The sequence below is a fragment of the Ceratotherium simum genome, chromosome 27, assembly GCF_057802395.1.
Source record: "Ceratotherium simum simum isolate JZ-2026a chromosome 27, ASM5780239v1, whole genome shotgun sequence".
Taxonomy (NCBI): domain Eukaryota; kingdom Metazoa; phylum Chordata; class Mammalia; order Perissodactyla; family Rhinocerotidae; genus Ceratotherium; species Ceratotherium simum.
The window spans coordinates 40243084-40260236 of NC_141926.1; positions in this window are offsets into that span (position 1 = coordinate 40243084).

A 17153-nucleotide genomic window follows, 5' to 3' on the forward strand; every position below is an offset into this window, starting at 1 on the left:
CACATATACAAAAAAGTGGCTTTTCACTGTGTTTATAAAGAGAATTTGCTAAGAAAATTAGATAAAAAATTTATTGGGCATTGAATGTTTAAAAAATTAAGCTAAGCGATATTTAGAGAGAATAGCACTTGAAAACTGCCCCTAATAATTTTGCTATTGTTATTTAGAGTCACTGGAATATGTTGGTCAAGTGTATCAACCAGATAATAGATCACGGGGAGAGCTGAAAACTCACCTCGAACAACAGCAACAAACTTTCCCCATAGTTTGCCACACTATGTAAAATTCTAAAATTGCAATCTTAGGCATGATTTCCTTAACAACGGTTTTAAAATTTTTAACTATTTATGCTGTGAAATGCAAACTAAAATGGTACAGTTAAAATTGTGTAAAGCCAGGAAATACATGTTCCCATTTTATATAGTCTTCTCATTTAGTACTATAAACTATTAATTTATCAGTTTTTAAAACCAGCTTTCTGTAAACAGTTTTGATTTTGCATAATATTGAATTGTATAGATCTATTACAATTTAACCATTTCTTTATTTTTTGGTGTTTTTATTGCTTTGTGCTTTTCAGTTTTATAAATAACAATTTAATTAACATTTTTGTCCAAAATTTTTTTTTTACACAATGCATTTTTACAATTTATCTGTAGGATTGTTTTGAATATCTCCCCTTAGGATAGATTCTGAGAAATGGGATTACTGAGTTAGCCTTATGAGAGTTTTAAAGTTCTTTAAACCTTCCCAGATTGCTTTAGGTCAACAGCAAAACTGAGCAGAAAGTACTGAGGTTCCTGTATACATCCTGCCCCACCCCAACCACATGCGCAATCCTCCCCACTGTCAACATCCTGCACCCGAGTGGTACATTTGTTACGACTGATGAGCCTCCGTTGATACATCATTATCACCCAAAGTCCACAGTTTATATTAGAGTTCACTCTTGTACCTTCTATAGGTTTTGACAAATATCTAATGACATATACATCATTGTGTCATACAGAATAGTTTCACTGCCTAAAAATCCTCTGTGCTCTACCTATTCCTTCTTTCCTCCCTCCTAACCCCTGGCACCGCTGATCTTTTTACCGTCCTCATAGTGTTGCCTTTTCCAGAATGTCATATAGTTGGAGTCTTACAGTATGTAGCCTTTTCAGATTGGCTTCTTTCACTTAGTAATACGTATTTAAGTTTCCTCTGTATGTTTTCCTGGCTTGATAGCTCCTTCTCTGAATAATATTCCATGTCTGGATATACCACTGTTTATTTATTCATTCACCTACTGAAGGACGTCTTCTTATTTCCAAGTTTTGACAATTATCAATAAGGTTGCTATAAATATCCATGTGCAGCGTTTTGTGTAGACATAAGTTTTCAGCTCCTTGGGGCAAACACCAAGGAGCATCGTTGCTGGATTGTATGGTAAGAGTGTGTTGAGTTTTGTAAGAAACTGCCAAACTGTCTTCCAAAGTGGCTGTATCGTTTTGTATTCCACCAGCAATGAATGAGAGTTCTTATTGCTCTGCGCCCTCATCAGCACTTGGTGTTGTCGGTATTTTGGATTTTAGCCATTCTAGTATGTGTGCAGTGGTATGTTATTATTGTTTTAAGTTGAGAATTATTTATTTATTTATTATTTTTAATTAATTAATTAATTATTATTAATTTGAGAATTATTATTAATTTAATCAGAGAATACTCTAATAGCATATGATGTTGAGCATCTTTTCAAATGCTTATTTTCCATCTGTATATCTTCTTTAGTGAGGTGTTTGTTCAGATCATTTGCCCTTAAATTGGGTTGTTAGTTTTCTGATGGTTGAGTTTTAAGAGTACTTTGTATACTTTGGATAACAATCCATTATCAGATACATCTTTTGCAAATATTTTCTTCCAGTCTGTGGATTGTCTTGCAAACTGCTTTTTCAAATAATTTGTCATGTTACGATTTGGTTTCAAATATCAGAAACAGTTGAGCAAACAATAGTCGCTTATTATTAGGAGACACAGAGGTTTCTTGGAACTCACAGAATGGAAGGAATTCAGGCCACAGAGAGAGACTGATTAGGAAATGGAAAGCCACTTGCCCGTCTCTCTGACTCTCCTGTCTCTTTTCCTCTGTGTCTCTCACTTTCTCACTCGCTACAACACAGCCAGGTTGATTCTCCACCCCCAGATCATGCCCTAAGCCTTTAGCCAGACAAAGATTGCCCAGCTGTGTCTCAGTCTACATTTATAGAGAAACGTTTTGATCGGCCATGGCTTTTGTTGTGTTCCAGAAGCACAACGTGGTTCCCGTCTCCACACTTGTGAACGGGTCGCTTTGCACTGGAAGTGTTCCGGCATTTGTAGACGAAGAGGGAAAGACTGCTATCTGGGAAGACACCCTTAAGATGTGACTGACTCTGTTCCACCATTTCACAGTAGCGCCAGGAGAGTAAAACTGACATTTTTGTTGCATTCTCAATGTTACTACAGTCATACATCAGTTAACCACAGGGACATGTTCTGAGAAATGCATTGTTGGGTGATTTCTTCATTGTGTGAACATCATAGAGTGCACTTACACAGACCTACGTGGTATAGCCTACTACACACCTAGGCTGTGTGGTACTAATCTTATGAGACCACCATTGTATATGTGGTCGGTTGTTGACCGAACTGTCGTTATGCGGTGTATGACTATAATAAAATTTAAGTACATAGGTTCTATTAGTATGTTAAAACAATGGCATTTTATTAATTTAATTTGCATTTTTGATTGTTGATATGCTGACTATCTTTTCCTATTTATATTAACTATTTGTATTTATTGTTTGTTAAGTAACGATACTATATTTTTCCCTTTTATTTAAGATCCTTCAGTTTTATTATCAATTTGTATGTGTTTCTAAAATATATTAAGAATATTAATTTTCAGTGTTTTATGATTAAAATTTTCCTAATTTCTTGTTTGTCTTTTAAATTTATATTGGACATTGACATACATAATATTTTATGCCTGAGCTAAATATGTTAATCTTTTCCTTTGTGCATTTCTTAATGATTTTAAGTTTTAAAATTCTCTCTTATCCAGAGGTTTGGTTTTTGTTTTTGTTATTTTGGAGGCTTGAAAATATCCTCTTGACACTTTAAGCTGCCACATGCATTATGTTTATAGTTGCTTAAATACTAAAGAAAATTGTAGCAAAATTTGAAAACTGATAAATACGAAGAAAAGTCCACTTCAAACTAAGGTAATAAAAAAATATAGCAGAAATCTTGATCAGGCAAATTTGTTAGTCTGGTTCATTCACTGTACCTCCTCTTCAGTTAAACAAAGGATTAATTTTTTTAAATACACTGAGTTTTGACAGAATGATCACAGTTTTTTCTTTTTTTTTTTTTTTCTGAGAAAGATTCACCCTGAACTAATATCTGTTGCCAATCTTCCTCTTTTTTTTTGCTTGAGGAAGATTATCCCTGAGCTAACATCTGTGCCAATCTTCCTCTATTTTGTATGTGAGTTGTCACCACAGCATGGCTGACAAGTGGTAGGTCCATGCCCAGGATCCAAACCTGAGAACCTGGGCTGCCAAAGTAGATCATGCCAAACTTAACCACTATGCCACGGGGCCAGCCTCTAGATTGATCACATTTTGAAGAAAATATATAAACCCAGAAAAAGATGTTATTATACGATTAAGAAATAATACTCAAATCTATTTATCTTCAGGTAAGAGAATTAAAAGCTTTTTTCTTTTTCACATTTGTGTTTTCTAATTTTTCTATATTTTTGCATGAGATGAGAAATACAGTAATAGTTCAGCATGTGGATAGATTATGGAGCCAAATTAGGTGGGCTTGGCCTCAAGCTTTACCACTTACCAGCTGTGTGATGATTGGCAAGTGACCTCACCTTACAGTGTCTCAGTTTATCTTTCCTGTGAAATGGAGATAATACCAATCCTCACTTAGAGGATTAGTATTCATATATTTAGAAGAATGCCTGACATGTAATAAGCTCTCAATAAATGTTAACAGTTATTAATAAGTGAATTTTTATAATAAATGTTTATGCTTAGTAAGTCCACGTGCTTTATGGGTTTTATTTCATTCAATCCTCACATTAATCCAGTGAGGTAGGAACCATTTTACAGATTGGGAAACTGAGGCTTAGAGACTTACCAAGAGCCATAGCCATACAGTAAGTAGTGGAGCTGGTACAGGAATCCAAGCCATTCATTTAAAGCCTGAACAAGCCACATAACACTGCCTTTTATTGTATAAAGACATATTGAATTGAGATTTATCTAACTCTAGTGCCATAGCTCTAGGTATGTATTCCTATGTATAGATTTTTTGTTTGTCACGTGGCTTCAGGGAGAAAACATGGAAAGAAGCTAATTCTTTAAAAGACCTAGTGTTCTCATCTTTTCAGCATCTGGATCTCTATGTAAACCTGTATTAGTACCCAGGCATGTTACATGAATAATATAGATATTATTTCTTGTGGGGCAATGGATCGGCACTGCTGAATAATTTAACCCTATTCAATAACGTGTTCAGTTGATGTTAATAATTCTTTCTTTACCAACTTGCAATTCAGATCACTTCAAACTGATTAGAATTTGTGAATATATTTATATTACATATAATATATATTATATATATAATATATACAGAGAGAGAAAAGGAATTAAGATGGGGGCTTCCCATCAGGATATGAAAATGAATCTAAATTAATTTATTCAGTTAGTCTAAGTGGCAATAAAATATAGTATTCCCACAACTCATAACTTTTGAAAGATGATAAATTTTACTAAAAGCAGTTTTTTAAGAAAAAGATTATATAGCCATATGGCTTGAAAAGGAACTCTCTCACATTGGAAGCAGACATTATTTAAAGCACACATCAGTCACACATGTCATTTTGGCTCTTTATTGTGAAAGCAGCAATGAATGTGTACATTATGCAGTTCTTTCTTGCTTAAATTCTTTCGAATCCACAAATCAAGGTTCTTTATTGCCCAAGGAAGAGGTAACGTCAATGGCTTGCAAGCTTGCTGAAGATGAATGCTCCCCTAATGCTGTCTAAAGGGTAAACTTGTTACTTATGGAAAATAAACGTCAAGGTGAGACATTGACTTAGTAATGACGCTCGCCCATAAGGGCCATATGCCCGTTGTACTACAGTTCATGGGTAGATTTATCATTTGTCTCACTCCCTTAAATAGAATAAGTCTTGTCTAAACAATGGGCTGCTGCACCTGAATTAATTTAGTTGGAAAGCCTCTCAGCTCCGAGTTTTATTAGACAGCATTAATACACGATACATAGAGGTTCATTTTGGAGTGTATAAATCTTTCACCAGAGATGTTTTCTATTTGAGCTTAAATTAGAAGTTATATTTTTATTCCTTATACTCATGATGTAAAAAAAAAATATGATTAGCTCCTTAGTAGTCTTATTGGGTGACACAAGGATATCATATGGTGTAACAAGAAATAAATACAGAACACAGCAAATTAGTTGATATTGTGCCGAGTGAGTCTGCCCCCTTTTTTCATTTAGGCATCTCTGAAGATGAAAGAAGCAGAATGCTGTCCTTAGTTACTGCACCGAGATTATTTAATTATAATCATCTGGCTATGGCTTAGTTCATGACACAGGATAATCTAATGTAGGGCTTGTAGGAGACAGACAAGGTGAAGAGGGGTGCAGAATGGGAGAAAGGAAGGTGTTCCATTTCCTCTGATGGAGATCAAAGGCTATGTTGGATGATTTGGGATTGCCTCAGTGTGTTGTGTTGATTTCAAGGGAGGCTGGAACACGTCAACTAAAAAATTCAGCCATTTCTGTGTAAGTCACAATGTGTGCTAAAAAATTTCATAAAAGTGAAGGTAAGCAAGACTTATTACAGATTACAATGAAGAATTGGAAGGCTGTCAGAAAACAGATTCATACTCCATTCTGCTTTAAGACTAGCCATCCTAAAATGTTATCTATACTATTTACAGCCTCTCTGCTTATCCTTTGTTTTTACTACCATGTTTAAAAGTATAATTTATGCTGTTTTCATATTTCCTACTTATGCAGAAATGTCATGAGCAGATGAAGTGTTTTTAAATTTCTGTGTGATCATTTGAGGGAGAGAAGATCTAATCTAAACTTTCATAAATCTATACTATTCTGCATCAGATGTGGCTAACTCTTTCTCAATTAATGATTCAAAAGGGAAAAAAAATGAATGGCTTGGTAGATGTGGAAGAACTAAGCGGCAGCATAACTAAATGTGTTGAAAAGTCCCAGTGACTGGGGGCTATGATTTAAGAACAGTGCTGAGAGTTGTTCTTGGCATGGCGGTACACAGTACTGTTTAGTGCCCGATTACTAGAAAAGAACATTCGTTTTCTAAATAAGACATTTCTTTCTAATTTGAATTCAGATTCAATCATTGTGTTTTGAACATCTACTCTGTGAACAATTTGTGCTAAGTGCTTATGTTATTCTGTCATATGTTATTTAAGTGGATGTAATTTTAATGATCTCCAAGTGATTTTATGCTAATCTCTGTGCTATATTTTCCTAACATTGTTGGATATATGGATTATTAAATATAAATTTATTGATATTTCTTTGGCTGAAAATACTTCTTTTATGTTTCTTATAGTGTTACTATCACAGAAATATTCAAATATTCTCACTTGTACTTTGAAAATCTCAATCTCTCCACATAAATTTTAATCAAGTACTGGAATTCTTTCAGAGTAGTAATTGAACAAGTCTGTGGAGGTAAACTCAAGTTTAATTCTTTATTCAGGTATAGAATATGTTTGTCTCTGCAGGGGAATTGGAGAGAACAGATTAAGACAATTTATAGAATCCCTCCTCATGTCATGAACAATAGCAATGATCCATATATGTGTGTTGTGTGTGTATACATAGACATATTTTATGAATAATTAGCTGTCTAGATCTTAAGTCTCTGAATAAAGACAAGTGTAATTATATTACTCTTGACAGGAGCCTAGAAGTTTAATAAGAAAGATTGAAGCGTTCAATAAAGGGTAAATAAAATGAGAATTTCTCTCACTGAGACCCTGGCCTTGCACTAGACTGATTCTGCAAATGAAAACCACTCTGTCGTACACTGAAGAAAGGAACTATCTTTGAGGATAAAGCTGTTCTTCCCACGGTTCTCAGAGAACAGGTAAAGTGTAAACAAAGTGTTTTGACAGAATTTTTAAAAACTAGATTAGCTACATTCTGAATTTTAAAGGATGATAAATAACCAATCTCAGTGAAACAATGAAGTGATCTGGAAATGTTTATGACAATAAAGTTGAACACATAAAATAAATGAAACCAATGACACTGATATTTTTAGGATATTATGAATAAAAGAAAATAAAAGTGAGTTTTAATGGAGTCATCTAATGAAATATAAAATTGAATCTAACCATCTAATTACTTCATTCTATGAAATAAAAATCCATTATATATTAGATTGAATATGATCATTATATTTCTAATAAAAAATTGAATCAGTGATTCAGAAGTCATGAATAATGAATGATTAAAATATTGATCATATTTGGAAAATGTAAAAAACATCGGACAATTATTTTGCAAAATACATTTCCCTTTAATAAACACACATATTGACTGAAACATAGTGAAATAAACATGTTTCTTACTTATCTTACTTTAACTCTACATATTTTCCAAGAGATCAAATATATTGGAGAGGGTGAGGAGAAAAGAGAAGGAGAAGGAAAGGAAGAGAGAGTCAGGGGAAGGGAGATGAGCACTGGAGAGGATTAATTATATACCGTGTGTTTCAAAGACCCATTGAGAATCTCGTGGAATGGTAGGTAGGAACAGGCACACGGCTCATATACAGCAGGGAAGCTGGTCATGTTTCACACATGATGTATATAAAAGAAAAATATACCACATCACATGATTCAATTCATTATGATAGATAGTAAGCGCAATGTAAAATACTACAAAGAATTTTGTCTTCTTAAATTATTCTTCTTAGTATCTCCTCTACTTAGTCTGGAGAGAAAATTCAGAGAGATAAGAAGGATGAAAATAGGAACAGAACAAGTTCCTAGAATTAGTCAGTTACGCAAGTTTGTAAAGCTAACTACAGAATTCCAGTTTAAAAATGATTAGTAATGAGAACAAAAGTTCTTCAGAGTTCACGGGGGCTTTGTAATATTTTAATTGCTTCTTTTATATTGAAGAACAAAGTACAAATCATAATGGTATTGAGAAACGATGACCTAATAGAGATTAACATGTAAGCACCCAGAAAATCCATTTCATTTTTATTCATACCTGAACTTTGGACACATACTTGTGTTTAATGAATATTGGTGCATCAGGCAGAAAAACATCATCTGTTCAAACACAGTCGGTAGTTTAAGGTTTCATTTTTCTATCAAACATCTTGCAAGCCAAGTGATTTCATCAGCATATTCAAATCAATGCACAGCACCTGTAAAAGGTCACTTGTAACACTTTGAAACATAAGACAGAGAAGGCAAGATTTTAACCTAAAAACATTATAATAGGACTGTTTTCTAACAAAATAGGTTTTAATATTTCACATTTACAATAATTTTTCCAATTCTACAAATAATTTTAAAGTCATTTATACAAGTATCAATGTGAGAATTTCATTTTTGATAAAGGCGGCTTTAAGAATCAGTAGGAAGAGAAAGTGTTATTTAATAAATGGTCTTGTGACACTTGGCTTAGTTTTGAAAAACATATTAGAATAAGAGCTTCACTTCTGAGCATATATCACATAAGTACACATGAATTACAGTGTCTATTATTTAAAAAATGCAGCCTTGCAAGTAGAATTTATAGGTGATTATCTAATCTCATGGTGGAAATTAACTTTTAAAGAAAAATAAAAGGATTCCTTTAGGAAAAGACATGCAGATTTGGCTATATATACATACAAAAAAGGTCTATATATCAAAATCCCTGTAAATACACTAATTTCAATACTTTCAGTTCTAGAAAAATGGCACTCATATAACCAAGAAACTTTGCCACTAATAGAAATGTTACATAAAATAAAATATATATATATATATATATATACAAAACTGAGCTCACAAAAAGAAAAAGAAAGGAAGAAAAAAAGGAAAGAAGAAAGGAAGGGAGGGAGGAATGGAGGGAGGGAGGGAGGGAGAGAAGGAGAGAGAGAGAAGAAAAGAAGAAAGAAAAAGGAATGGAGGGAGGGAGGGAAAGAGGGAGAGAGAGAGAGAGAAAGAAAGAAAGAACCTCAGATAATAGAAACAAACAGAGTAAATACATCAGTGAATCTATACCAGACCTGGGTAAAGTGAAAGTTTGGCTTAGTAATAGTCAGGACCTTGGGTTTAGTGGCCACACATTATATATATACTCACTTTATTTATATATATGATATTCAACAGAAGATGTAGCTACCCAAAGGAATATTGAGGTTCAATTAAAGAAGAAAATAAAGACATTGGGCAGGAAAAATCAAGAGTTATCCAATACAAAACTAGATTACTCAGTAGTTGAGTGAAAGGGACATCAGGAACTGGAGGCTGAAACTCAGACTGTTTTTTAAAGAAGTTTGGAGTAGAGAAAAGCAAAGAAATTGAGTGGTAGTTGGTGTAGGTAGGGAATACTCAAAAGAAACAGACCTTACAGAGATAGCTCTGGATGGGAGCCTCTGAATCTTTTGGTTCCTGTTTATCTTTCTTACCTCTCTACTCTCACCACGAGGACCCGGCTCCATCCTATGCCTTTTGAAGGCATCGTGATCTATGAGACACCTCCCCCTACATCCAGGAAGGGCAACAGTATGTTTGACTTTGGGCATGGAGCATGTAAAAGGCAAAGCAAGTTCTCTCAAAAACAACAATCACCTGTCAGAGCATAACTTCAATGAGTATTTATTCTAAAAGACCTCCCTCCCTCCCACCAGCCACAGGTGAGGTTGGGAAAAAACAATTGGGGTGAAAGAGTCTGAGACCTTGGCCCTATCCATGTTTAAACACCAGGGAGTTTATAAAAAACTTCTTCCCACCAGCTATGCTTTAAAATGAAGAATCATGTAGGGCATAATTTCTTCCCATGAGGCTCTATCAAACAATTTCAAAACGTGAATTTCCATTCATAAATTCAGCTGTACAAGAAATACTATATTTGCTAGTTTCTTTAAGTCCTGTCCTTTTTATCTCAAGGATCCCATCTCATAAGGATGGTGGGAAATTGAACTTGAGACATTCTTGCAGATACCCAACGCCACTCTTTGTCAGGGTCTTGAATTCCTGAAGGTCTGATTATCTGGTTGCAGTAGTTATTGCTTAGAAACCTTTTGTTCTGACCTACACGGTCACTTCAAGCCATCATTGTTACATTTCTGCCATGCTTGAGACCCAGAAATCTTGGTGCAGAGCTCTGGGGGTGGATTGATCCTCCTCCAGCACTTGTGTCCATCCTTTCTGAGGACCTAGGGTCCTCCCAGGGAGTTGTCTGCAAGTTCCCTCTTTTCCGAGTACCAGCACCACTCTATTCTATCAGCCTGAAGAGTTTGGAGGCTCGCATCTCCCTTTCCTCAAGTCTTTAGACTCTTGGAAACAATCCAGACACCCTTGACACAAAAGTCATGGAAGCACTTGAAGAGATGGAAAGAAAAGATGGAGAAAGAAAAGAGAAAATGCAAGGAGAAAAGGTAAATTAACATCTCCAAAAAGTATTTTGCCCTAAATTCTAAGACTTTTTAAAAGAAGATTGCTAAAAGAAAACATTGTTTAAGTTGAAGTCATTATGAAAATTATTTACAGAGAGCTTGAGGCTGGAATCCAGCCTTGAAGCATGAGTAGTGATTGAACTGGAGGAAAGGCATTTTAGGCTGGCAGAACTAGAAGACCAAATTAGAAAAGCTGCCGAGGGTGTTAGAGGAAATGCAGTGAGCTATTGGGACAGCTTTCCTTCCCACCTGTCTTCATGGCCCCGAGGGCAATATCCTAATTACTCTACCATTTTCAAATATTGACTCTAAAAACCCCCGAATCTAACTTTATCCACATAAATAAGTAAATAAATAATCTGGGATGGGAAGGAGAGTTGGAGCTTGTTGAATAAATTTAAAAAAAACCTAAAAAGTATATCACTGTCATATGATCTTTTGAAAATCTCGTCTAGAATTGTGGTTTTTACTACATTTTCTTAATTACACCTTTGAGATAAGTAAGAATCATGTCTATTTCCACCTACTCCCTGGCCTCATCCACCACATTTAGAGGAGCTAGATCCTGGCGTAAGAAGGTCTGTTGGTTTTAAATGGTCATTTGCAAGGCTGTATTGTTCCATTTACTGAAAGCTTCGCTTGGAAAAAGAACATTTACACCTTCTTCAATTAATATTTAGTATTAGAATTGAAAAGATTATATTTGAAAATGAAATGAATAATTTCATAGGAAGTTTAAAAAAAATCAAACAATCCTTTTGGCTAGAAATAAATCATGCTTCTTATGAAGATGCAATAAATTAAAATGCTTTATGAAAATACAAATAAAGGAGACACATTAATTAAAAAATAGAAGTAACCAAGGGCTGGCCCATTGGTGTAGTGGTTTGTGCCCTCCGCTTTGGCAGCCCGGGGTTCGCAGGTTCAGATCCCAGGCGTAGACCCACGCACCACTCATCAAGCCATGCTGTGGAGGCATCCCATACACAAAATAGAGGAAGATGGGCACAGATGTTAGCTCAGCAACAATCTTCCTCACCAAAAAAAGGAAGATTGACAATGGACGTTAGCTCATGGCCAAGCTTCCTTGCAAAATAAAAGAAGTAACCAAACTAGATGTAACAAAGGAGAAGCAAACCTTTGTAACAATGTTGCATATTTTCTCTTCCAATGAACTTGATACACAATTTATTAAATTACACAATGCATTTTTGGTAATTAGGATGGGAGATATCAGTCTTAGTTTACAGGTGAAGAAATCAAGGTTCAAAAAGTTATTTTAATCAGTGGCAAAAATAGAATGAGCAAATAGTCATGGTGCACTGAGCAGTTTCATTCCTGACGGTGTGTCAATAACAGGACTTGTCCTACACGAGGCTGATTAATAGCTGCTTACGTGCTATCACCCACATACCTTTCTTACTCCCTGACAATTATCTCCACTGACATGTCCTCGACCATAACCACTGGTTATCCCTTTAGTAAAATAGTCCCTTCTCTTATGATCAAGGTGACCATATAATTTATCATCCAAATATGGATAGTCTTTGGAAGGAAAGTGGGTACGATTAAAAATTATCTTGGGTGACCGGTGTGAACTGGCTAAAGTGGGATGTAGAGCTGTATCTGGTGCATCTCCAGCACAGTTGAGGGAATGCAATTATCACCTATCACAACCACGACCTGTAAGGTTTATATGGTAGAGAACAGAACTCCAAGTGGACTTATTGGGCATATACTGACATGGAATTCAGGACTGGGTGGTGGGAATACATAGTTTGGGCATCCTGGTGGGACAGCTTGTGACTGAGAGACTAAGAACACAGGCAGAGCACGGAGGAGGACAACAACATTCACCTTCTGAAGCTGAGTGGGAACAACACAAAAGCCATCCATCCATTATCCTGACATGCCTGCAGTACCTTAGGGATGGAGGGTTTTTTAACACATTATTTAAAAATATTGATCAAAAAGAGCATATATGTTTCTTCCTTTTATTAACTAGATTGAAATAGCTATGCAAAATTTTACTGAATTTAGTATTTCAGCCCTAATTTAAAACCTACAGTCAATTTTTAATTATAGCCTATTTTATTTGCCTGGTACTTTTAGGGTTTCACACATCCTTAATGAAGGCCTCCCCTACAACACAAGTCTCCTATCTCCTAGCCAGGTATACTTTCCGTAACGGGATGCATATACATAGTTTATTAAAAACTAAGGTTAAATATTATTATTATCAAAGGAAGATAATGGGCAAAGAAACTAAAACTTTATAGTTATTTTTTTACAACCCTAGATTTATATATGTTTATATATGCATGTGTATGGCTGTAAAATATATGTCTATATATATACATCTTGTGTATATGTACATATATAATTGATGCAAAACCCCAACATAATACTTTGCACATTGGTTTCCTTCTTCGCCGTGCAGGATTAAAGAGTCAGGCTCTTGGTCAAAGCATAATATCTAACATTGGTGGGAGCAATAGCAATGTTTTAACCATAGGCTCTTTCTCTGGCAGTGAGAAAAGGTATTTTTAACTCCTCCCATTCTGGTCTCCTATTTCACAGGCTCTTCATTTCCCAAATGGCATTTGCCCATGTAAGAAAGGAAAGACCAAGACTGAAGACATTAAGACATGAGGAAAACAGCCACTACGGAAAACTGTGTGGAGGCTCCTCAAAAAGTTAAAAATAGAACTACCACATGATCCTGCAGCTCCGCTTCTGGGTATTTATCCAAAGAAAATGAAAACACTATCTGAAAAGATATCTGCACCCCCATGTTGCAGCATTATTTACAATAGCCAAGATGTGGAAACAAAATAAGAGTTCATCAACGAATGAATGGATAAAGAAGATGAGTTGTATACATATTATATATATATATATGATGGAATATTATTCAGCTCTAAAAAAAGAATGAAGTCTTGCCATTTGGAACAACACAGATAGACCTTGAGGGCATTATGCTAAATACAATAAGACAGAGAAAGACAAATACCATATGATCTCACTTATATGTGGAATCTAAAAGAAAAAAAAAAACCAAGCTCACAGACACAGAGAACAGATTGGTGGTTGCCAGAGGCGGGGGTGGGGAGCAGGCAAAATAGATGAAGGAGGTCAAAAGGTACAAACTTCCATTGGTGAAAGGAATGTCACAGGGTAACGTAATGTAGTGTAATCTACAGCACAGGGACTATAGTTAATAATACTGTGTTGCATATTTGAAAGTTCCTAAGAGAGTAAATCTTAAAAGTCCTCATCACAAGAAAAAAAAATTTTGTAACTATGTATGGGCATGAGTGTTAACTAGACTTACCATGGTGATCATTTCACAATATATACAAATATCAAATCATTATATTGTACACATGAAACTAATATAATGTTATATGTCAATTATACCTCAATTAAAAAAACAATAGGAAATGTGTTTAATTAGCCAAATAAATATAATTTGGTTAATAATTTCTGTCAATATATATTATATCATCCTTATTTAATAGCATGGGCACTTCTCCAATGTCTTTAAAAAGTCTAATAAAGATATTTTAAATGTCTACATAATATTTCATCATGTATAATATTGTTTTTGTTAATGTTAACTTATTATTGAATATTTAGGACAATTTCAATATTTGGCTAATTACACATAATGATCTAATGAAAATTTTTGTATATAAGTATTTGCTAACATCTGTGATTACTTCTTTAGACTAGACTACTAAAAATGAATTGTTACAATAATAAAAATGAATTGTTCAAAAGATAGGAAAAATTTAAGAGTTGAAACACATATTGCCAAATTACATTCTATAAAGGATTTTTAAATTTATACTCTTACTAGCTATTTAGGAGTGTGAAGGTCTCAACATACCCTTGAAGTATGGAACAATATATAGATAGAAAGAATGTGGTATCTGATTACTGCTTTTTAATGTGATTCTTTTTCATTACTAGTGAGGATGTTTATTGATTATTTATTTGTTATTGGTGGTTCACTTTTTCGGCCTTTCAACTATTTAATTCTTTTCTTTGACCTGTCTTAATTTTTGACCTGAGGAGGAAGAATACCAAACCACTTGTTGATATTATTATATATGCAATTTCAGCAGCCCGCCCTCTCTAGTGATGCAAATATAATTGACTAATTTTGAAGGCTGATATTCAGGAAGGAAATATTAAAAATTATTGACAGGTATAATCATGCTAACATTGCTTAAGAACATTAAAGCCAGAAGGGACTTTTGAAATTATCTAGACCTCTGAAGATTCAGCAAATGACTTAGATGATAAGCTCCTAGTTCTGGAAAGCTTTTCAGAAGCGTCTTCTAAGCTAGTCCCACAGTTCCTTTTATAAAAAGGATCCATAGACGTTAATTGGCATGTCCATTGATACGCAACTATTTGGTGGCAGTATAAGAGTCATGAAGGAACGAAGAGCAAGGGAAAAGAAATATTGGGTGGGTGAGGGTCCAGGGGCCATGGAGAGAGAGTTGATAGTTTGCTGTCTGTTTCTGGCTGTCTTGGTTGTGGGCAGTATCAGAAATATTCTCTTACACGTTTTCTAGCAATAAATCTGTCTGACAATCTGGGCATGCTGATAAAATCTCGCCGTATTTGCGTCTCACTTAGAGACTTTGCACTGGTAGACCCTGAGGTGTGCACTTATCTGGAGTGTTAGTTGAATTAAGCCGTCATGAAAACGCAGAGCAAGGATTAGGGAATTCCATCTGTGCAGTGTAGGAATTAGAAGTTCTTATTTAGAAAGTGAATCAAACTTATATATTTCTCAGGTGTTTGGTCTAACTGAATATTCCCAGTCTCTACTGTCCCAATAAGAAAAAATATAGATTAGAAAAAGAACAAGGTATATGTATTATAATTCATCTCACCACCAGTTCAGTTCCTTTATTTGAATAATTCATCTTTTAAAGTTTCTAGTTTTTAACCTTGTTAAAAACATATTCCTGTTTCTTTCCACCATGGTGTCTTTCACAATGGTCATTACATTTCAGAGCATTTACTCCTCTTTACTTTTCACTTCTGTCCAAACCAGTCTGTTAAACAACAAGCAAATAAAGATTCATTCTTCAAGGGAAATAATTTCATTTTAATAAAAGTTTAACAGCTTTTTGAAAATTGCCTATCCCCTCCCTTATGACTGTAACATTTTGTTCTTGCATTCAGAGGTTTTAGAAAAGTAATAGAGAAAAAATGGTAACAAAGAGAAATTAATTCCATTAGCTACTGTGATGGTTACTTTTCTATGTTAAGTTGGCTAGGTTGTAGTACCCAGCGATTTAATCAAACACTGATCTTGATGTTGCTGTGAGATATTTTGTAGATGTGGTTAACATCCACAATCAGTTGACTTCAAGAAAAGGAGATCACTCTCAATGACATGATGGGCCTAATCCAAACAGTTGAAGGCTTTAAGAGCAAAAACGGAGATTCACAGAGAAGAAATTCTGCCTCAAGACTACAACATCAACTCCTGCCTGAGTTTCCAATAGGCCGGATGACCTACAGATTTCAGACTTCTAGCCCCCACAATCACGTAAGCCAATTCAGTTAAATATATGCACGTGCGCGCACACACACCCACACACCCACCCACCCACACACACACACACACACACATTCTATGATTCTATGAGTTCCGTTTCTCCGGAGAACACTGACTGATACAGCTATTAATCACCATTAGTGTTCAAGATTATTGGCTAGCTGAATTATTCTTACCATTTTTAAAAACAATGCCTTGCTTCATGTAATGTCCCTAACCAGAACTGGAAGATGTAAAATGCACAGAAAATACACAACCCAGGGGCCGGCCCCATGGGTTAGCGGTTAAGTGTGCGCTCCGCTACTGGTGGCCTGGGTTCAGATCCCGGGCACGCACCGAAGCACCGCTTGTCCGGCCATGTTGAAGCGGCATCCCACATACAGCAACTAGAAGGATGTGCAACTATGACATACAACTATCTACTGGGGCTTTGGAGAGAAAAAGGGAAAAAAGGAGGAGGATTGGCAATAAATGTTAGCTCAGGGCTGGTCTTCCTCAGCAAAAAGAGGAGGATTAGCATGGATGTTAGCTCAGGGCTGATCTTCCTCACAAAAAAAAAAAAAACAAAAAGAAAACACACAACCCATGAGATTATACCAGAATGTTCCAGATTTCAGGATTTAAAAGAGTTTAAAGTAGATTTTAAAGTAAAATTATAACTAAAATTAACCAGATATAAATATAAAACTGAAGGTACTAGCTGCATATATTAGATAAATCACAAATTGTATTGTATGGAAGATAAGAAAGAATTCTCCATGATCTGTCCATAAATGGTTTCGAAGTTCATATACTAACATGGATAGGGACATATTCCAGTTGATCAGATAA